Source organism: Ascaphus truei, chromosome 15 (genome assembly GCF_040206685.1).
Source record: "Ascaphus truei isolate aAscTru1 chromosome 15, aAscTru1.hap1, whole genome shotgun sequence".
Classification (NCBI taxonomy): Eukaryota; Metazoa; Chordata; class Amphibia; order Anura; family Ascaphidae; genus Ascaphus; species Ascaphus truei.
The window spans coordinates 10,571,371-10,595,518 of record NC_134497.1 but is presented as its reverse complement, the minus strand read 5'-3'; the positions used below and the strand labels follow the sequence as shown (position 1 = coordinate 10,595,518).

The 24,148-nt window shown below is 47.2% G+C and overlaps 1 long non-coding RNA gene across 3 annotated transcripts in view; it reads left to right on the top strand.

Moving 5' to 3' along the window:
* Positions 1 to 22,914, top strand: part of LOC142466504 (uncharacterized) — a 25,878-nt gene extending 2,964 nt beyond the window's left edge. Inside the window, exons 3-4 of one of the 3 annotated variants that reach the window (XR_012788174.1) lie at positions 18,881 to 19,047; positions 22,625 to 22,914. This is a non-coding gene — a long non-coding RNA (uncharacterized LOC142466504). Of the gene's footprint in view, positions 1 to 7,572; positions 7,789 to 8,070; positions 8,156 to 18,880; positions 19,318 to 22,624 lie in introns of those variants that run through there. The other 2 variants (XR_012788175.1, XR_012788173.1) reach the window with 2 other exon arrangements.
* Positions 22,915 to 24,148: the final 1,234 nt, after the last annotated feature.

Here is a 24,148-nt window from a genome sequence, read left to right as displayed (position 1 = left end):
AGGGGTGTGAGAGGGTGGATGCAACAATCTTGGAAGTAGTGGGAGAGAAGCATTAAGATCAGTATAGCTCGCCCTGTATGACTGCTGGTATGTTATTTATAAATGATCTGACCATTATGCCATTTTTTTCTAAATTTCACTCCAGGTTTGTACCAATTTGCACCCTTTCATATTCTATTTCGTAAGAAATGCAGGGAGGGCGCTCAAACCCCAAACCCCTCCCCAGAATTTTGTACAAAATAGAATACCAAATAGTGCAAATTGGTGCATACGTGGAGTGAAATTTAGAAAGAACGACGCAATGGTCTGAGAATGTATAAATAACATACCTCCCCACCGACCTCCCCACCGACCTCCCCACCGACCTTTCGAGCGCGCCGCATTTTTCACCATCGTGTCCAGTATTTTTGGACAAGTCACCTTGCAACCCTACCCGCCGAAGCAGCCGAGACCGGGGATCTCTCCCCCCGGATCCCAACTAACGGACCAGCACATGAAAATACAAAACCAAGGCTGGATTGCGGACCTTGGGTTAGTGGATATAAGTAATGTGATTTCGGTTTGAGCCATCAGTTCCTTTTAGCCCTAGGGGGGGCTTCCTGTACCAAAGTAAGCCCCCTCACTGGCAGCGGAGGGATTAAATAAGAGCTACACAATATTACAGTTTGTACCTGTTGTAATACTTTTACACTTAACCAACTATATGATTAATAGTCTTGTTGTTGCCAAAACACAATGTCTGACATACAGCTGCTAGTAGGAGGAAGCAGTGGACAGCTTACATTGCCAACGTGATACATAAACAGTAAATAGGCTTCATAAATCTCACTGCGAACTGTATATCAGGGTCACATAGAAGGGAGAACACGGGAGAAGCATCATAGCTAAATATGTGGCTCAGTGAGTAAAGACACTGACTGGCACTGAGTTTGAAGCAGGGGAGCCGGGTTCAATTCCCAGTGGAGGAATAAAAAATAAAATAAAATTAAAGCATGGATTGTTCCTTTAAATGCTGCTTGACCTTGTGACCTTGGGCAAGTCACCTTATCTCCCTGTGCCTCAGGCACCAAAAAACATAGATTGTAAGCTCCACAGGGCAGGGACCTGTCTCTGTAAAGTGCTACGTAAAACTAGCAGCGCTATACAAGAACATTTTATTATTCATTATTCCCATTGTTACCACTCAAGGTCCCTTGAAATGAAAATGTTCCTTTACATGGGAACACCTGTTTTTGTCTTCAAAGTTTCTTCTGTCCACCTCTAGTTTGGACAACTTGATTTGGGGTTCTGTTCAAATAACCGAGCAGAGAGGTGGCAAATTGGGGGCATCGTAACCAGTGGCGGATTTAAAAAATGTTGCCGCCCGTGGGGGGCAATTACCCCGGGGCCGCCCTCCTCCTGCAGCGTTGCGGCGTCAAATGACGGCGCGTTTCCATGATAACGCGAGCCTCGGTATATGGGAAAAAAGAGAAATTTCACCGCGCTCGGCTTTATCGGGAAATCCGCCACTGATCGCAATGGGGCGTTTTTTTGGTTTTTTTTAAACTGGTTTTGTACACCAAAAATAACTTGTAAAAGTATCATCAGGAAAAAACACCATGCAACAGTCAACGGGTGTAATATGAGAAATACAGTATTTTTAAAAAAAAAAGCTATTAAAGCTGCAGTTCAGTGGATATCCTGCATGTGTGGGTTTTTAAATAAATCAGTTCTGTAGTAAGAAAATATACTTTTAGCATTTTCTGTTTAAAAAACAACAAATTTGAAAGACCAATTTTCGTGTATTCTATTTTAACAAGCATGCTTGTTCCTATAGCAACGATTTACATTCCCCATATTTAAAGATGTCGCCAAACTTTGCCTATCAATAGACGGAGAACGAATTGACCGGCAGCTATGCAGTTCTTTAGGTAATTAGAGATTGCCCACATGAAACTATTGAAGTAAAAAAATAAAATAAAAAAAAAAGACTGAACTGCAGCTTTAAATGGATGGATGTATGAAGCATCAAAGACTGAGGCATTGCTCGTAAAATAGTGCAAATTGCGGCACTTTGGCTGCGCCACTTTGCGTCAATCTCGCCCGGAGTTACGGTGACGGGATGAGATGATAGGATAAGGAAGGGGAGGAGGCAGCTCAAGATTAAAATAAATAAGATGCGGCGAAAGTTGGCGCTGTAACGGCAGATGTGCGAACCCGGCGACGTTCACTTTGCTGAAGCTGTGATCGAAATCGGCGAAAAAATGGATTCAACTTTTTGCGCCATAAGTTTGATTGAAATGAGGTTGAAACCTAAGTGCTTCAGACATAAAAGTAACATTTTGGAAGAGGAGTCCCTGCCCCGAAGAGCTTACAGTCTAATTGGTAGGTAGGAAGAACGTACAGAGACAGTAGGAGGGCGTTCTGGTAAGTGCGTCTGCAGGGGGCCAGGGTTTATGTATGCGGTGTATAGTATTAGCCGCGGGGCTACTCATATGCGTCTTAAAGCAGGTGTGTCTTAAGGTGGGTCTTAAAGGTGGATAGAGAGTGTGCAAGTCGGGTATTGAGGGGAAGGGCATTCCAGAGGTGTGGGGCAGTCAGTGAGAAAGGTTTAAGGCGGGAGAGGGCTTTAGATACAAGTGAAGGAGAAGAGGGGGTCCACGGTGTAAAATGCTGCAGTATCAGTTCTGTAGTATTAGATAATAGTGACTGATATTTTAATTCATTTTTTATTCAACTTTCAATGCCAGTATTAATGAGTTTTAAAGCATCCTTTGATTTCCATAGCAGGATTTAGCCCACCTCCCCAGCAGTGCAAGATCTTTGCAACACTTTCCTGCTTGTGATAATTCGTTGCCAATGTTCCCAGCACTTTAAGCTGCAAACTGTAACAATAGGCAATGTTACCGTAGTAACATCAGGATACATTGTAGCTGCTGAGTTACACTGACTGAATGATTGAAACCGAAAGGCGGCCATTATGTTAGGCACACAATCAGGAGTTTGACAGATTTATAACAGGAGCGCCAAACGATTGCCGGCTTAGGTAAGAATGTAGAATTATACATTGTCATATAAAAATAAGAAAACAAGAAAGCTATTGCTGCTTGCCGGTACCTTCATATAACTTCCCTATGGCCTGGGCTGCAGCTAGCAGCCTCTCTCCGAGAAGCATCAACCCACGGGCACAGAAAGGATTACATTTAACTCAAAACCTGAATAATAAAACCCTGTACGTTTTAACCAGCGTGTACAGAAACACCAAGTACAATATCAACAGGAAATACCCCCGTTTCCTTCACGCCTTGTTCCAGATGACAGGGTCCGCTTAAACCAATTAATTTTAAAGCAATAATTTGTATAAGCATTCCAACACAATGTTAAAGCGTATTAAACTCCCTGTTTTATAAACATAACACTTAATTTGGATAAGGGTGGGGGGGTGGGGGGGGGGGGAAAGAAAACATTTAGTAGGTAATGCATTTAGGATAAGTGCACAGCACATGAAAATAATAAATGAATTTCTCCCAGTTTAGAAAATGAATGTAATTAATTAACATTTAAATTACATTTTTAATTGCAATCATGCCCTCCCAGGGGACTCATAAGGGACCATAATTGCAATTAAAAGCATGTGGATTTGATAATAAAAGAATTCACAGTGTCTGAAATGTGCGATTTAAAATGGAAAGCAGACATTGTTATCGGTACATCTAACTTAATTGTAGCTATAAAGCAAATGTGCTCGACAAAATAAAATTCACATGCGGGAACATTTAATTTTTGAATCTCTTAAAGGGGACACGCTTCAAAGCCTTGCTCATGACAGGTTCTGTATGGAACAAGTCCTTCAAGGCGTTTGTCGCTTTAATGTTTTTACATTAATAAAAACGGAGCCCAGAGGTTCCCCTATTAAAATACACAAGCAAACATTTAAGTGTGATGAAGTTTAAGTGCCTGAATGAGAACTGCGATCCATTATTACACCAGGAAAATAAATATTATTATTTTTTTTCTTCTTTTTATTGCAAAGTTTATGAAAAACACAAAAAAACCTCCCCCCCTGGAAAGTAAAATAAATAAATAAAAAAAACATCATCAAAGGGAACATCATTTTTTTTTTATGGCAAGAAAATTGCTTTTATCTGTTCTGTAGTTTCAGAGGAAGGCTGTGATGTTACCGGATTCAGAAAGCCGGGTCATAGAGAGGAAGATTCCCTACGTTTTAGGGAAACGGGTCAAAACCCACAGGGTATCTGCAGGCCTTCCACAAGTCTGCATACCTAACCTTGTTGTCATCTACCAGGGGTGGCCAACTTCAGTCTTATAGGGCCACCAACAACTCCTGGTATATGACATGAAGCAGGTTGCTCCTTGTATACAGGTTGGACCAAGTTCCTCTCTATAGCTCATGAGTGGCCAACTCCAGTCCTCAAGGGCCACCAACAGGTCAGATTCTAAGCATATCCCTGATTCAGCACAGGTGGCTCACTCAGTGGCTCAGTCAAAGACTGAGCCACTGAGTGAGCCACCTGTGCTGAAGAAGAAGGGATATATTCTTAGAACCTGACCTGTTGGTGGCCCTTGAGGACTGGAGTTGGCCACTCATGAGCTATAGAGAGGAACTTGGTCCAACCTGTATACAAGGAGCAACCTGCTTCATGTCATATACCAGGAGTGGCCAACTCCAGTCCTCAAAGGCCACCAACAGATCAGGTTTTATGGATATCCCTGCTTCAGTGCAGGTGGTGCAGTCGTTGACTCGAGCCACCTGTGCTGAAGCAGGGATATCCTTACAACCTGACCTGTTGTTGGTGGCCCTTGAAGACTGGCGTTGGCCACCCCAGTTATATACCATAGAAAGGCTAAGGCAGAAGTTCTGCGTACTTGTTTTTTTTTTTGTCAACAGGAGTGGTCTGGAGCTGAACCCCACACCTTTACTTTATGTGCAGCATCTACATTTTTACCCAGGCTAGAGCATATTCAGCTCTAGGGATCCGGAGATACTCACCTGTTGTTAAAGCTCCACACCGAGAAATAAAAATGGCTGCAAAATTTCTCTTGTCCTCAGGGACCAATAGGAAGCAGCGACGTCGTCAGGGGATGATGTTGCAGGTTTCTATTGGATGACTGGTTAAATGCTTAGGAAGGACCACTTGCAAGTAAACCAGCGCGTTTCCCAGGAACCGGTGGGTTCCCCAAGAGAACGTTCATCTCCAGAGGACCCCCTGGTTCCAACGCCATACATTTTTTTTTATTGAATTCTGAGCAGATCCATTGTCTCTCCAATATAATTAGATCAAATCTCTGAATTGGAGTGGGTCCACTGGCTCTATACTTCCCTGGGCTGAGAAAGAAGAACCGTGGGCACTTAAAAATGCGGTCATCGGTGCGCCTATGATTGCGTTGCTATCTGACGCGTTTCGGTTCAGAGACGAATACAGAACCAGGGTACCCACTCAGAGACAGCCGTTTGATCTTATCATATGGGAGATTATTGATAAGAAGCTGGGCACGCCCACTATGCCGGCTCCGGGGGTCCACTCCGGTTCCGATTCTGTGAAACAAAATATCACTTGTGAGCCCATTCATGTCTCAGACAGGTCTTCAACCCGGCTTCCCCCCTCCCCCTTCCCCATTCTCTCAAAGCATACAGTGCTTCCACTGCAACAAGGGATTCTGGGTAATACCATGCAAATGTCCATTTTAACATGGGTCCCCTACAAGCATAAAAAATGAATTCCAAAAACTAATGGGATTGCCACTTTAATGCTCCCCAGGATATTGACATTGTTTCTGGTGAAGGCTAAAGTTTGCTCAAGTTTATTCCCCGTTCAATCTTTATGACTGAACTCAAATAACAAACACCTACCAGTTCAAACGAAGACATTACTTTTCCACAGAATCCTGCTGGCACCCGTCCCTTTCCTCAGACACCCTTAATATTCAAAGGCTAAAAGCTAAAAAGACTTTAATGTTTCTTTCACATTAGCTTTTATCTTTCCTCTAAGCCATAATTTAAACCTCGTCTCAGTGGAACGTTTAAGGTTGAAGCTTTTTCTAAAATAACAGTAACGGGCCTTCTGGGTAATTTTTGGCCGTATGAAACGACACACTGAAATCACTGCAATTAACTCTGACAGAGGTAACCACCCTCCTCCCCCCAAAAAGGGCCTTATTTTATTTGCTGTACACCCACCCCCTCTAAAGTACGGGTGCGCGAGATTTTCTCGGGTGAGGTGGGGGAAGGGGGTGGAGGAGGGTGGCTGCTGCGCTTACCGAGGCCCTCTGCTCTCCCCAAAGTATTTAAATTAAATGCCGGGGGACCGCGCGAGGCCTCTCGGTAAGTTCTCTCACCTTGTCTCCGATGCCGCGTCGCCGCGGTCACGTCACATGGCAAAGCGAAGTCACATGACCCCACGGCGTCATTTGACACCGGTGACAAGGTAAGAGGGGGGGGCGCGAGCAGGGGGCGCAGGAGGAAAAGTTTGCGCCCCCTTGCTCTAAAGTAGAATTGTTTTGTAATATCAAAGATGGGCAACAGTTTCAATGCACGATAACTTTTCTACTTTCAGTGATTAGGAGACGACTGAGGTAGTTGTCCCAATAATTGTAGAGCATACCCACAGGCAGTGGCAGAATACATGCTATGTGAAAACTGCCCCATCCCTCACCTTATACTGGGAACTAGTGATTAGCACAGGAGAGGAGCGAGTCGGTCTTTATCAGCGCGCAGGCGTTAAGCAGATGAGGGACCCGGGAGAAGCTAAGATCCACCGCAGAAACATCTCACACTGCACTGGAGAGTGAGAGAGGGCTAATGGGGGGGGGGGGGGGGGGAGGGGTGTCTTGTCAGTGGTTGATTGGCGTAGTTGGGCCCCCTAGAGCCGCATGCAGTCCCTTTGGCGCCTGTTGCCCAGTGATGCCCTAAAGCAGGGGGTGGCCAACTCCAGTCTTCAAGGGCCACCAACACGTCAGGTTTTAAATATATACCTGCTTCAGCACAGGTGGCTCAATCAGTGGGTCAGTCACAATGACTGAGCCACTGATTGAGCCACCTGTGCTGGAGCAGGGATGTCCCCAATACCTGGCATGTGGTGGCCCTTGAAGACTGGAGCTGGCCACCCCCTGCCCTAAGTGAAATGTTGATTATTCTAAATCTTGCTGCCCATTTTGTTTAGAATCAAAACTATTTGATCAGACTGCGAAAGCACAGGAGGACGACAGACACACCAACAGCCAACTTTAGTCTAAATCACAAACCAATTAGGCAGACCGTTCAAAATACAATGGTGTCAATATAAGACGGTCCATTTGCATTCTCCATAGTCCTGGTGTTACTTGGTGTCCACCACTGTCTGTCCAGGTCTGGAGATTCCACCAGGAAAGTAACCATGGAGAAATGAGTCAGGATCACTTGGGCAACAGGTGAACGATGGTATCATGGAGATACGGGAGGAAGACAGGGGACATGTCTCCACCTTCCATACCTTCAATTGAGGGCACTTTTTATCCCTCCCTCCCCCCCAAAAAAAACAATACATCTTTCCATTCGCTTGTGTCCCTAACAAATAGGAAGTGTTGTCCTCTTAGGTCAGCAAGAAAACTGGACAACCTACCCGAGGAAAAGTCTCACGTCTTACTCCCATGAAGCGAGTTTAATTCATTGGACAACCTCACTCGTCTTTGCCATCAATCCCAATGTCAATGCAGTTTGACGCTCACCAACCAGAATATTACCACGGCAATGTCGAGCCAGGATCCCTAAACCTCATTCTTTCGTGTCCTTGAACCTTGACAGCTTGGAAGGTAAGTCAGTTGCTCTTAGCACCCCCCATGTCGTCTTTACTGGAGAAAGTTAATCTTCTGAGTGGGTGAGGACGTTCCACCTACCAGCATTGTAATGGCACCGCATCAATATAAAAGATAGCTGCAGAATAAGAGGGTACCAGACATTGGCGTGGGTGGATTACAAAAAAAGAAGACCCTCTTTGATGCTTTTGCCAAATAGAGAACATTCTTGCGTCTGACATATGACTTGTGCTGACCCTAGAGACATGATTGCATTATAACCCCTTCCTTTTGCAACAGCACAGACAAAACGAGAACCGAAGTCCATCACTTATGCTGTGCAAGTCATTTATTGTGATCCCTGTGTAGCCCGCTGCAGAAAAACAGCCGGTATGTTTAGCTCTTGATTTATGATGTATTTTCCAAGCAAAACTCTCTCTTATCTCAACGCGTAGGTCAAACATAGAAGGAATGTAACCAAAGAGACTATTTCCATAACATTTTAAATGGTGTATTATATACCAGTAGAAGCCCCATGCTGTCAGCAAGGCATCCGCTGGCTCCTCACAAGCAGATCGGATTATTATCTTTGAGACACAGTAAAAATGGTTAACTCCATCCCTGCTGGTATAATATATATACTGTATATATACACATTATATATATATATATATATATATATATATACACATATATACATACACACACACACACACACACACACAGGTAGTCCTCGTTTTCCGACGTTTCGCTTTCCGTCGGCCGCGCATAATGCAGTAAAAAAAAAATCATTATCCGCCACGGTTTTCGCACATCCAACGGAAACCGCCGTCGGTTAACATGGGTCCCGCTTTCCCACTGTCCCGCATCCGACGCGGGTTTGCGGGACGCATTGTGTCGGGAAAGCGAGGACTCGCTGTGTATATATATATATTTTTTCTCTCTTTTCCCAGAAAGGAGATGATGGGGGTTGTATATCAAGCTGACGAGCCTTGAAGCCGTGTGGGGAATTTATGTGGCAACGTCAGCTCCTTCAATTAACAAGCAGCCATGCGACACATTGTGTTTCCACTTACCCTTCCTTATAGAGTGTAAGCTCCCTGGGGCAGGACCCTCCTTACCCACTGTAACAATGTATGTTTATGTTCGTTATTTCATTGTGTTTCACCCTATTGCACGGCGCTACGGAATATGTTGCCACGTTATAAATGATGATAATAAATAATAACACCCGGCGTGGATCTCTGGGGCGCAAGGCTCAAGGCCACCGACGAACGTGGCAAGGAGACAGTAACAAATAGTGCCAATGGGTGGTAGGGTTCTTCTAGCGCCCATCCGCCGCCCCCAAGGCACAGCTGTTGCGGCCGCCTCCTCACATGCCGCCCCCCTCCTCCCTCTGACCCGAAAGCATCAAACGACGCCACAGACGTCACGTCGCGCGGCGTGACGTTGCCATGGTACCGCGCCGCCGTGAGAGGGTGCGACGTCGCGTTGCCACGGAAACGAGATGCCGTCACGTCGGTGATGCCGCGGTTCTGAAGGACGAGAAGGGCGGCAGGTAAGGAGGCCGCACCAGATAAAGTGACTTCCCATCAGGCCCAAGAGCGCGGCAAAAACGTATATGGGGCGGACATTTTTGGCGCCTCATAATATTGGCGCCCTAGGCCCGGGACTAATGAAAAAGCCACCGCTGCCAGCGCCAGTTGGCATCTTGCGGCAGAATACCGCTTCGCAATTACGGGCGTATCCCTCTTTTATGCTACACTCTAGCAGCAATGATAACAGCCCATTCACAAATCACATTCATCGTTTGCATTATCAAATGAAGTTGGGGTGTCCCGCTGCTACCCAACTTTAACAAATAGCACGGATGCTCACATCAACTAGTCAGAATAAAATATGGCCAGTGCTGCTATATATCAGCATATCGTCATTAAGAGCCTGTTGTTCTTCTGCCTAAAAGAGCAAACCCTACCGCACTATATCAATACAAGAGTCTCGCTGGGCACCATTAATATCCCAAATTAATATCGAGTCCAAAGAAGTTAGACAGGTTGACAAAGGTGAAGGCTTGTTTTCCGTCTGCAGCGGCGACGCGCGTTCCTCTCTTTGTGCTGACCTTTTTTTTTTTTTTAAAGCCGAGTGAGAAACCTGCTAATTATATTTAAGTTATTGCACCTGGCTGGAGATGACTTATGGTTTGCCGGCGGTGAATAAACTGCCGTTGCGATATCTGGAGAGATGCGGCATAAAATAATGTTGTGTTGTCACCCATCCCCCTCCCCCCCCGCGCGTTCACTGCCGGATTACAGATTTAAGGTTCCACTTGACACTGAATGAGTTAATATAGATTTAAAAAATAAAATAAATAAAAAGATGTGGCAGAGAAGTTTGCCTCAAATAAAAAGGCTGACAAAATGACAGGGCTACACACTGAATACATATATATAACCTTTTGACACCTCTAGCCACAAAACACATCCATACCGGGGGAAGGACTAGCACAGATAACATTCCAAGAGACACTGTTTTTAAGTATAACTTTTGCTTGCTTCATTCATTGTAACATCGCCGGAAGAAGAGATCAGTGTATCTCGAAAGCTCGCACAAATAAAAGCATTTTGTTAGCCACAGAACGGTATCATCTATTTATTTATTTTTTGATTATTGAAGCTCGGCTAACACGGTACTGATACCTCTACATGTATATATATTTCATTATGATATATGCACACTGACACTCCTCTGTTTCCTATTACCTTTTGCAATCCTTTAAAAATAAATAAAACATTTAAATTAGGGCACACGAGCGTAATACATTGTCAGACATTTTGTTTCTGGAGAATGTATATCAATGATTCTGCGTTTCAACCCAATCTCTCTTAAAAGCCCGCTGTGTTTGCGCTGTTTTATCTGTTTAGTTCCCGGTGTCACTTCCTGAACATGTAAACGGCCATTTTATAGGAAGACTCAACATCGTTGTCGTCCCCCTCCCCTCCCCCACACAGTTGACGTTGCAGCTTCCACCTTCTGTGTGGGACCCGTGAGATTTGGTGGCCATTTTGATTTCCTTAAAGGGGAAGGAAACACTGGCAATAAAACCTGCAACACCGTCCAACCTTAAAAACATAGGCTGAACCTCTGGCACCGTTGAACGTCCATTTCTCGCCAAACCCCAATTCCAGCTCTGTGATCATGTTTGTAGCTCCTTTCACTTTTTATTTCTGTACCCCTCTACTGTACTTCAAACATACACTTAAAAATGCACACACACACACACACACACACACACACACACACACATACACGTATCATCTTCCGCCCTTGTCTCCCCACTGCTGGATGAAGCCTCCCCGATGATCTCCCAGGCCCTGCGGTTACAGCCTCTCTTCTCCACGTTGCTCCAACAGTTTTTCTGATTCCATCCTCCCATCGTACTATCGGTCGTCGTCTTGGTCTTTTAATCTCCCCTGGAATCCAGTCGAGAATCATCTTTGTCCAACCATGGTCATTTCTTCTTGCGATATGTCCGGCCCACCGCGATTTTAACTTCTTCGCCCATGTGATTTAACAGACTTGTTTGGTTTGGAACCCATTCATTCTTTCTCCTGTCTCTGTGTAACACCCATCATACACCTGTCCATACTCCTCTGCGTTGGCTGAAGCTCCTGAATTATCTTTGCATGTAGGGCCCAAGTTTCACATCCATACGTGAGCACGGGCAGAATATACTAGTCAAAAAGCTTTCTTCTTGAGGTGCCATGGACGGTTCCCTTAAAAATATAGACACAGCACACCAGAGTGAAAGGCAGAAGGTGTATTAAAAAGCATACACCATATATCACAAACTTACGTTTGAATAAGTAAAAATTAGCTCCATATAGTCCCAGTGAGAGCAAAAAGGTCCAAAGCTGTAATTCTGATGGGACCCAGTGCACTATGTCCCTGGACCCGCTGCTCGCAGCACTCGGGAATTATGGAGAACACAATGCTGGAGTCAGCAGCTGATTTGCTGCCGAGGCGTCCTACACGCGACAGCGCTTGTAAACGCTAAGATGGGGGAACCTCCGCTCAACAGCTGACCCGGAGATCCCTTACCAGCGCTTGCGCAATTACGTATCAATTACCAATGACGACCTCAACGCGTTTCGCACGAGCGTGCTTCTTCACCCTCCGTTGTCATATGCGGCAAGGAAGTGGATGGATCGAATACCATTATTCTATCAAGTTGATTGCCTTAAACTTTTCTGCTATATATCTATATACATATATATACAATTAAGAAATACTGCCGCTCTCCTGCTATCTGGGTGGATTGTGCTTATCACATATATATACACACACACAAACACACACAAAAAAGTGGGATACCTGTTCAAGCTGGACTGGAAGATCAGTATGATGATACAGTAGAGGAGGTTAATTTGTAGGGCTAGGATGGGGTAATTTTGTCCCTGCTTTAGCAAAGTGTCTTATTGTGAAAAATATCAGGAAATGAATATTGGATTTCTCTCGCCATCAATGTCTTCTGCGAAGATTTCACGTTTCTGTGTCCTACTCCTGTCCCTTACCTTTCTGCATCCCAATAAGAGACACGTTCCGGATAAACTTTCATATTATACAAACTTTGGACCCGCAGCGCTCACATGGGTGAAGTCGACGGAGTAAGATGCAGTCTCACAGTCTGTCACTCACAGAGAAAGGTGCCCACAGAGCAGTATTAAAGAACCGAGGCTCGATTTTACATTCTGCCGACTGTACTGTATGCAGCTACTGGAAACAGCAATGTCTATTTCACACTGGGGATCTGACACTTATAATGCTGACCCCTGCAGCTCCAGACACTGAATATATATATATATATATATATATATATATATATATATATATATATATATATATATATATATATATATATATATATATATATATACTAGCTGAGAGCCCCGGCGTTGCCCGGGATGTTTGTGGTGTGGGTGTGGCATTTGGGTGGGGAGTGGTCCACGCGGCCCATGTGCGGTGGTAGTGCTGCTGTGGCTGTACTGATGGTGATTGTATTGGTGTGCTGATTTGGGAGGGTTTGGTGCTGATGTGGGGGTGCGGATGTGGGTGTGCCGATGGGGGAGGTGCAAAGGTGGCGATGTGTGGGTGCTGATGGTGTTGATGGGGGCTGGGAATGGGGGGGGGGGGTGGGGGGGAGGTGGTGGGAAGGAGGGGGGGGGGGGAAGGGGAGGTGGGGGGGAGGTGGTGGGAAGGGGGGGGGTGGGGGGGAGGTGGTGGGAAGGGGGGGGAGGTGGTGGGGAGTTGGGGGAGGTGGGAAGGGGGGGTGGAGGTGGTGGGAGGTTGTAAGGGGGGAGTGAAGGGAAGGTGAAGGGGGGGTGAAGGTGGGGGTGGAGGGGAGGTGAAGGGTGGGGGTGGAGGGGAGGTGAAGGGGAGGTGAAGGGGGGGTGGAGGGGAGGTGAAGGGGGGGGGGTGGAGGGGAGGTGAAGGGGGGGGTGGAGGGGAGGTGAAGGGGGGGGTGGAGGGGAGGTGAAGGGGGGGGTGGAGGGGAGGTGAAGGGGGGGTGGAGGGGAGGTGAGGGGGGGGTGGAGGGGAGGTGAAGGGGGGGGGGGGTGGAGGGGAGGTGGAGGGGAGGTGAAGGGGGGGGTGAAGGGGGGGTGGGGGGTGAAGGGGAGGTGGGGGGGGTGAAGGGGAGGTGGGGGGGGGTGAAGGGGAGGTGGGGGGGGGGGTGAAGGGGAGGTGGGGGGGGGGGTGAAGGGGAGGTGAAGGGGGGTGGAGGGGAGGTGAAGGGGGGTGGAGGGGAGGTGAAGGGGGGTGGAGGGAGGTGGAAGGGAAGGGAAGTGGAGTGAGGGGAGGTGAGGTGAAGGGGGGGTGAGGGGAGGTGAAGGGGGGGTGAGGGGAGGTGAAGGGGGGGTGAGGGGAGGTGAAGGCCGCTCCCTCACCCGTCCGGCCGCTCACTCATACGTCCGGCAGCTCCCTCATCCGTCCGGCTGCTCCCACGTGTATCTGAGGCGGGAGGCAGCTTGTTGTGGCCGCTCCCCCGCTGTGTCCCGGGCGCTCGCTTCGCTCCGCTGACTGTAGCGGCGCCGGGGGGGGTGGGGTGGAGGGGAGGTGATTTGAAGGGGGGTGAGGGGTGGGTGAAGGCCGCTCACTCACCCGTCCGGCCGCTCCCACGTGGAACTGAGGCGGGAGGCAGCTTGTTGTTGCCGCTCCCCCGCTGTGTCCCGGGCACTCGCTCCTCCGCTGACTGTAGCGGCGCGGGGGGGGGGGTTTGAAAGCGCGGGAGACACGGGGAGAGGAGGAGTTGCGCGCGGGTGTGGAGGCTGATTCGGGGAGGAAGAGGCGGAGGCTCCGGCGGGTATGTGAGCCCCCCCCCCCCGGGTTATACATGCTGCTAATGTACACCCCCCCTACTGTGTGTGTGTGTGTCCCTGTGTGTGTGTGTGTGTGTGTGTGTCCCTGTGTGTGTCCCTGTGTGTGTGTGTCCCTGTGTGTGTGTGTCCCTGTGTGTGTGTTTGTGTCCCTGTGTGTCCTTTGGGCCGTCACTCCGCCTCAGGCCAATGAGAGGTGTGCGGGGGCGGCCAATGGACCAATGAGATTTCCCCTAGGGACACCGGACATCCAGCAGGCAGGCAGGCTGGCATGCATGCATGGAGGCAGGCAAACATACAGTGCTTTCACTAATATAGTATAAGATATATATATATATATATATATATATATATATATATATATATATATATATATATATACACCTGTTCTGAAGCAGTGTAACAATTGAAGAAAAATGCCGGTGCACAGCACAAGATACGGAGAGGCCTGGAGTGCAGGCAAATGCGGATCGGATCATTTTATTAGCACATAACAAAAGCAAGTAAAAAGGGTAAATACACTGCAACGCGTTTCGCGTCTAGCCTGGTGCTTTGTCAAAGAAGCAGAGTGCAGGCTGAAGTTACACTGGGAAGAAAGAGTTTGTGAAACTCCTTTTCACGTCATATTTCAAACCTAAAATGTTATTAGTTCTTTATCGGAGTCCTAAAAAAAAGAAGTATTCACGAGACTGACAACGTTAATAGTAATAATAATAATAATAATAATAGTTAATAATAATAACACAATGCTTTCACTTGGTAACATCTCGACTTAAAAAAAACTAATTCACTGTACAATGACTAAATCCTCAAATAATGTAGATCAGCTTTACGTGGGGCTCCAGTTCTGTGTCCCATCAGTCTCAAGTACACCCCATCTATCTGCCAGACCTATGAGCTCACTATTATTGAGCAAGCTCCTCGTTTTAGTTGCTCTTGCTGTTTTTCAATCTTCTGCTCCATGTGGAGCGTTATACTCAATATTCATGATGGTAAGGACCAGTAAATAATAATAACTTTATTTCATGTAGCGCTTTTCTCCCAATGGGACTCACAGCGCGTCACAATTACAGTGTAGCGCGCGGGATGCGGCACATAGGGATTTTACAGATACAAAATTTGGATCTCTCTATATCGGTGTATTTAAACAGAGGTTCCTAGGAATCCTTGTGTTCCCCGCGCATCACTAAAGGGCTCCCTGCAATTTTCAGATAATTTGAAAGTGTACCAAATACAGAAGAATTTACAATGCATCTGACCTCAGACGCGCTATTAGAGAGGGTTGGGGTTCCTTACAATGCATCTGATCTCAGACGCGCTATTAGAGAGGGTTGGGGTTCCATACAATGCATCTGATCTCAGACGCACTATTAGAGAGGGTTGTGGTTCCATACAATGCATCTGATCTCAGACGCACTATTAGAGAGGGTTGGGGTTCCTTACAATGCATCTGATCTCAGACGCGCTATTAGAGAGGGTTGGGGTTCCTTCCAATGCATCTGATCTCAGACGCACTATTAGAGAGGGTTGTGGTTCCATACAATGCATCTGATCTCAGACGCACTATTAGAGAGGGTTGGGGTTCCTTACAATGCATCTGATCTCAGACGCGCTATTAGAGAGGGTTGGAGTTCCCTACAATGCATCTGATCTCAGACGCACTATTAGAGAGGGTCGGGGTTCCATACAATGCATCTGATCTCAGACGCACTATTAGAGAGGGTTGGGGTTCCATACAATGCATCTGATCTCAGACGCACTATTAGAGAGGGTTGTGGTTCCATACAATGCATCTGATCTCAGACGCACTATTAGAGAGGGTTGGGGTTCCTTACAATGCATCTGATCTCAGACGCGCTATTAGAGAGGGTTGGGGTTCCCTACAATGCATCTGATCTCAGACGCACTATTAGAGAGGGTCGGGGTTCCTTACAATGCATCTGATCTCAGACACGCTATTAGAGAGGGTTGGGGTTCCTTACAATGCATCTGATCTCAGACGCTCTATTAGAGAGGGTTGGGGTTCCTTACAATGCATCTGATCTCAGGCGCGCTATTAGAGAGGGTTGGGGTTCCTCACAATGCATCTTATACGTAAGATACAGGATGCTTAACTTATTGCCCAGGCTAATACTTTGAGGTGGCCTTGCAATAGGCAGGTCATCAAAATTAGATTGGAATGGGACTCTCTGTGCCTGCAATCAGTCTTTTTACAGCACTGTGTACACTGTCAGTGCTATATAAGGGCGGGGGAGTCTATAATTAACATCCTTCAGAGCTACTGCCAATTCCCTGAAAAATCCCACACAATTAGAGCAAGTGAAACTTACGGTGTCAAACTGTAGTATTTGGGGGTATTTTACCAATTCTGGGGTGGCCATCCAACAGGTCAGGTTTTCAGGATATCCCTGCTTCAGCACAGGTGGCTCAGCCACTGATTGAGGCAGCTGTGCTGAAGCAGGGATATCCTGAAAACCTGACATGTTGGTGGCCCTTGAGGACTGGAGTTGGCCGCCCCTGTGCTGTTTGGTTGCATATATTGGCCATATATTTCCTTCGGAGGGGCCCTGCAGTGAAATCAAACATTGTGTCTGGCTCTCTCCTCTGATTTATCACAACACTCGGATTGCTTCCAAATAGGGTTTTCCGGTTTCCTCCCTGACTCCCTCTTCGGCTCAGGAACCATTGGGCTCTTCAGACATACTATACCTCCTCCAACCCGCTTACAAGGCCCCGGCTAAAGATGTCATCCAAGCTACAGCTTCTTCTTGTTTCCGGATCGGCTCTGGGCATTGAGCAAAACAAACCCAGTATCTCTCCTATTGATACATATATGAGAGAGAGAGAGTGAAGGAGAGAGAGAGACAAGGAAAGAGAAGGCGAGGGAGGAGAGAGAGGAGGAGAGAGAGAAGGAGAGAGGGAAAAGGGGAGAGAGAAAGTGAAGGAGAGAGAGACAAGGAAAGAGAAGGCGAGGAGGAGAGAGAGAAGGAGAGAGAGATGGAAAAAGAGAAGGAAAAAGAGAGGAGAGAGAGGGAGGGGAGAGAGAGAGAGAGAGAAGGAAAAAGAGAGGAGAGAGAGGGAAGAGGAAGAGAGAGAGAGAGAGAGAGAGAGAGAGAGAGAGAGAGAGAGAGAGAGAGAGAGAGAGAGAAGAGAGAGAGAGAGAGAGAGAGAGAGAGAGAGAGAGAGAGAGAGAAAAGAGAGGAGAGAGAAAAGAGAGGAGAGGGAAAAGAGAGGAGAGGGAAAAGAGAGGAGAGAAGGGAGGAGAGAGAGAGGGAGGAGAGAGAGAGGGGAGGAGAGAGAGAGGGAGGAGAGAGAGAGGGAGGAGAGAGAGAGAGGGAGGAGAGAGAGAGGGAGGAGAGAGAGAGAGGGAGGAGAGAGAGAGGGGAGGAGGAGAGGGAGAGATATTAAGGCGTGTGACCCCTACTCCTTGGTGTTAAGCCAACCCACCCCACATTAATTGTCAGATGTAGCAACAGGTCAGGTTTTCAGGATATCCCAGCTTCAGCACAGGTGGCTCAATCAGAGGCTCAGTTGAAGACTGCACCTCTGATTGAGCCACCTGTGCTGAGGCTGCGATATCCTGCACACCTGACCTGTCGGGGAGGCTTGAGAATTGGAGTTCAGCACCCCTGCATTAGAACAAGACACTCCACGGGCAAATTAAATTACCTCAATCAGCCAGACCTTTTCAGCAATTTGCAAACCGCCGCTAGGAAACCATTCCTGCCTGCGACAATCCAATGCCCGGAACGTTCTATTTTCTATTAAATAAAAATAATAATGCAATCCCCCCAAAAAGTCACTATATAGGGATGTGTATGTAAGAAAAAGGGGCGAAGAGGCCCTAAACAAAGAACAATTTAATTAGAGCTACACTGCAATAAATAATTCAGCTCGAAATAAAAAAAAACGCAGTCGTAAATACATTTATCATTTCCCAGCTCGCACTCCTGCCCCATTCACAATCATTTAATTGCCATTATCTGAAGTTTCTTATTGATTCCTATTTAAAAAAAAAAAAAGTTCCTTTGAGTTCGTCCAGCGAAAGCGCGCTAGTATTTTAACCCTTTGGTTGCTGAGGGGCATAGACTACATTACATTACATTTCTATTGTGGCTAACTGGCGTATATAACCACAGCAGCAGCTACAGTTGATCTTAACCCTTTGAGTGCCAACACAACCATTCAGCACGTGTTCTATTGTATATATGTATGTATAGCTTCATTTGTATAGCGGCATCCAGGTGCACAGCAGTAATAAAGGCATATTCCGCATTAACGTACGCAATGGGACCGGAGCATGTATGTAAAGCGAAAATGTACTTAAAGTGAAGCACTACCTTTTCCCCACTTATCGATGCATGTACTGTACAGCAGTCGTCATATACGTGCATAACTGATGTAAATAACGCATGTGTAACAGGCTCTATAGTCTCCCCGCTTGCGCACAGCTTCGGTACAGGTAGGGAGCTGGTATTGCTGTTCAGGATGTGCTGACAGGCGCATGCGTGAGCTGCCGTTTGCCTATTGGGCGATATGTCCTTACTCGCGAGTGTACTTAAAGTGAGTGTCCTTAAACCGGGGTATGCCTGTACACAGGACATAATAATATAACACACAATGGGAATACGCGCTTCAGACATGAAAGTAACATTAGGAAAAGGAGTCTCTGCCCCGAAGAGCTGACAATCTATTGTTGCCGTCTTCTAATTTCTTCCAATCTCTCCCCCCCCCTATAGGAACGGCGCTTTTGAATGAAAGAGAGAGCCATGCTAGGAAAGCCAGAGAAAGTGTTCAATGGCTAATTGCTTTCGCTGTAAGGCCTCCCGCAACACGTGCAAACAAATTGATCTTGGCCAATAATTGGCTCGCCACGCCTCGGAGAACAAAGGTACCCCGAAGACAAGTAGGTTACAGAACAGCATCAGAGCACCTGCTCCTTTCTCTTCTGCTGTTGACAGTAAATGTTATCCGGCTGCATATGACTTTCTGCGCAAACCCCCCCCCTTTTTTAATGATCTCGGCGCCCGCAGACACAGAACGCTTCCAGAAAAAATTCCCATCCCTCTTCCCATGTTTCCTCCAGCGCCGGTGATAAATGACACCTGTCATTCTGTCATAGACAAACGGCACAGATGGGACCGGCGGTGATATATGGCTCAGGCAGAACAGGAAATCAGAGCTATTTCTTTTTTAGCTGCCCGGGACATTCTCAGGAGCCCTGTTCTGAGGTCCTGTTTATCATGGGGAGGGGGGAGAGGGGGGGTAGCTGAAGTGAGGCAAAATAGATTCTTAAAAATAAAAAAAGAGAGATTAAAATAAAGAGAGAGAGAAGAGGTTAGACAAGCACCATGAGGCGGTTACCCAAGTGAAGTCTTGTTTTGTATTCATTGGTTCAAGTGAGAACATGAAGCCATGCCTGCACCCTTTCATATTAATGACTGGCGCAATTCAGATGTCTAACTTCCAGCACTGGATTTAGAAAGGGAACAAATTCCATTAAAAATGCTTTTTTTTTTTTTACACCAGTATTGCACCAGATCAGCAGCTAAAAAACGATGACATTGAAAATTCTTTAGGCAGTCTCCATATCTCCTCCCTTAGCTGCCCCTATAACTCCTCCCCTAACCTATAAGTACTCCCTATAACTCCTCCCCTAACTTCGCCTATAAGCACTCCCTAGAACTCCTCCCCTAACACCTCCTATAACTCCTCCCCTAACACCTCCTATAACTCCTCCCCTAACACCTTCTATAAGCGCTCCCTATAACTCCTCCCCTAACACATCCTATAACTCCTCCCCTAACACCTCCTATAACTCCTCCCCTAACACCTCCTATAAGCGCTCCCTATAACTCCTCCCCTAACACCTCCTATAACTCCTCCCCTAACACCTCCTATAAGCGCTCCCTATAACTCCTCCCCTAACACCTCCTATAACTCCTCCCCTAACACCTCCTATAACTCCTCCCCTAACACCTCCTATAACTCCTCCCCTAACACCTCTTATAAGCGCTCCCTATAACTCCTCCCCTAACACCTCCTATAACTCCTCCCCTAACACCTCCTATAACTCCTCCCTTAACACCTCCTATAAGCGCTCCCTATAACTCCTCCCCTAACACCTCCTATAAGCGCTCCCTATAACTCCTCCCCTAACACCTCCTATAAGCGCTCCCTATAACTCCTCCCCTAACACCTCCTATAACTCCTCCCCTAACACCTCCTATAACTCCTCCCTTAACACCTCCTATAAGCGCTCCCTATAACTCCTCCCTTAACACCTCCTATAACTCCTCCCTTAACACCTCCTATAACTCCTCCCTTAACACCTCCTATAACTCCTCCCCTAACACCTCCTATAAGCGCTCCCTATAACTCCTCCCCTAACACCTCCTATAACTCCTCCCCTAACACCTCCTATAAGCGCTCCCTATAACTCCTCCCCTAACACCTCCTATAAGCGCTCCCTATAACTCCTCCCCTAACACCTCCTATAACTCCTCCCCTAACACCACCTATAACTCCTCCCCTAACACCTCCTATAACTCCTCCCTTAACACCTCCTATGAGCGCTCCCTATAACTCCTCCCTTAACACCTCCTATAACTCCTCCCCTAACACCTCCTATAACTCCTCCCTTAACACCTCCTATAAGCGCTCCCTATAACTCCTCCCTTAACACCTCCTATAACTCCTCCCCTAACACCTCCTATAACTCCTCCCCTAACACCTCCAATAAGCGCTCCCTATAACCCCTCCCCTAACGGCTCATATAAACTCTTCTTTTAACACCTCCCCAGCTGCCCCTATAACCACTGTCCTTAACACCTCCCCTACCTGGTTTTATAAGCCCTCTCTATAACACCATCCTGAACTGCTTTTGTAACACCTCTCCTGCTCGCTCCTATACCCGCTCCCTATACCTCCTCCTTTAACTGCTCCTATAACACCTCCCCTAACGATTCCTATAACCGCTGCTATAATTCCTCCCATAACCGCTCCTTATAACTCCTCCCCTAACCGCTCCTTATAACTCCTCCCCTAACCGCTCCTTATAACTCCTCCCCTACCTGCTCCTATAAAGTCTCCCTAACACTCCTCCCATAACTGCTCCCCTAACTCAGGCCGCGATTATACTAGCGGCGTGCGTGCGTCCGCGTGCCGTCACGTGTACGCGGCGTGCACCCGAAACATGCACTGCAGGCTGGAGCCATCGGGAGGCGTGGCGGAGGTGTGGCCGTGACATCACGTGAGCGGTACGCCCTCATTGGCTGAACCGCTCACGTCATACGGCCCGTCGCGCTCCAAAAACAATTTCATTTGTCTATTGTAGTATCTGCCGCTCCGTAGCGCTTGAGCGTGCGCGCACTACAGTATGTGCGCCTTCATTGAAATACATTAGTTTGTTCCGGCACTGCACTGGGCTCTGGGGAGAGCTCCATTTTAACCACTCTGACACTTAATATTTAAAACGCTTGTATCTCCTGAACGGCGGTCTAGAATATTTGGTCACCGCAGGGACATCTCACCGCAGGGACATCTCACCACCAAGGTAAGCCTCTAACCTTGCCCTAAAACCCCTTAATCTTAACCCCCAATAATAACGCTGTCCCCTACCCTAAAAACTTAACACCTTACCCAAAAAACCCTTATCCTTAAACCCTTACCTTAAACTGTTACCCTTACCACTTACCCTAATTCCCAGCAGTGCGGGTTGCTGCTTTTAGGAGATTACTGGGTGTCCACAACTGATATTCCCTAGATTAGGGGTGTGCAAACTTTTCCCCCTGCGCACCGCTGCCTGCTCTCCTTACCGGCTCGCGCCCCCCTCCTTCCTCATCCTCAAATGGCGCCGTGAGGTCACGTGACCCCACGTTGCCATGGCAACATGAGACCGCGGCGTCATTTGACGACGCGTTGCCGAAGACACCCCTAGATCAGGGGTGGGCCAACCCCAGTCTTCAAGGGCTACTCATAGGTCAGGTTTTCAGGATATCTCATAGGTCAGGTTTTCAGGATATCCCTGCTTCAGCACAGGTGGCTCAATGCTGAGCCACCGATTGAGCCGCCTGTGCTGAAGCAGGGACTGATTGAGCCGCCTGTGCTGAAGCAGGGACTGATTGAGCCACCTGTGCTGAAGCAGGGACTGATTGAGCCACCTGTGCTGAAGCAGGGATATCCTGAAAACCTGGCCAGCTGGTGGCCCTTGAGGACTGGAGTTGGCAACCCCCTGCTCCAGATCAAGCTGCTGCCTGAAAGTGATACACGGATCTGATACAGACTACATCTGCGACACGTGCAGCGTGCCACTGACACTAAGCGCTGCACAAGCCTTCCTTCTGCCCCCTTTCTATCCTTTCTTTGTCTTCTTCCCTTCCCGGCATGATTGTTTTTTTTTTTGTAAACCTCTCTGGGAAAATATTGCAGGAAATCTCAGAGCGTGTGCGCTGTGACTAATCGCCTCTCTCTCTCTCCCACAGATCAGCGGGTTCGCTGCAGCGTGCGGCTACGCCGTTTTATGTATGGTGCGTCTCGGGCTGCCTTCCCCGCGACCCACATTTATTTCCAGACTCCGGACGATCGCTCCGTGTGACAACGGCGATGCCTTCTGATTAGGGCACGCTGCCAAAGCAGCGGATCTGAGCAGGCAGACTATGCCCAGGGGCCTGCCAGGGCAATAAGGCACCCATCGAGTTTAAATGTTATACAGTCCGCTGATCAAAGGCACACGCTTTCTAAAGCCAGTCTGATTATCTTTAAACCCCCTGCATTGCATATCTTTCTCTCGCATATGTTTATGTGTATATGTGTATATATATATATATGTGTGTGTATATGTGTATATATATATATATATATATATATATATATATACATATATATATATATATATATATACATATATACATAGATACATAGATACATAGATACATAGATAGATTGATAGATAGATAGATAGATAGATAGATAGATAGATAGATAGATAGATAGACGCACACACACATGTACACACGCAGAGGGGGAACTAGGCAAAGCAATCCTGTTATATTCATCTGTATTTGGCAATCTCTCTTCCCCTACCCCCAATTTATCAGCCCCCCTCCAGTCTCTCTCACTTCCCCTCACCCCCCAAGTCTCTTTCACCCCCTCATGATTCTCTCGCCCCCGCTCCCCCAAAGTCTCTCTCACTTTCCCACTCCCAAAGTTTCTCACTCTCCCCCCAAAGTCTGCAGCGCCTATTCCCATTATGTTACGTGTATGTTACAGCGCTCGTTACATTGGATGGCGCTATACGAATAAAGATATACATACATACATACATTCATGTACCCTGACCTACGGGAATAACCCTTGTATACAGGCCAAACGCTAAACCGTGCCAACTGAAAGGTTTGGTGCCCCGCAGTAATGTAACTCCAGGAGTCTTCATGTTGCCAAAATGACTCAGAGGGAGACCCATCTCAGTAGCACAGATCCAAAGTAATGTATTTGTGAAGTATCAGATGCATTGTGATGTGTCAGCATCGCACAACACAATGTGATTTGACACCCGACACAATGTGATGTGCCACCCCGACACAATGTGATGTGACACCCCGACACAATGTGATGTGACACCCCGACACAATGTGATGTGACAAGACAATGCAAGCCAGCAAAAAAACACTTACTTTTGGCTCTCATGCTTGTTAATGATGGACACTTTAAATTCAATTTAAAGGGGCAGTTCAGCCTCACCAGGCACCCCCCCCCCCATCCTTTTTGTAACCAGAATGGTAACCAGGGGGTCCCCCAAGCTGAACCGTGCTATTTTCAACTTTAGGGATGGCCGGTTTCCCTGTGAATTTAAATCTCACGCCAATAGGAACCTGCAACAGATGGTGTTTGCGATTTCCTTATGGCCCGTGTAACGCAGGAAATGGAAGTCGCCATTTTCTTTCCCCCGGAGGAGACTGTGCTACTTTTACTGGTAAGGATCTTGGGAACCAAGGGGTCTCACTCAA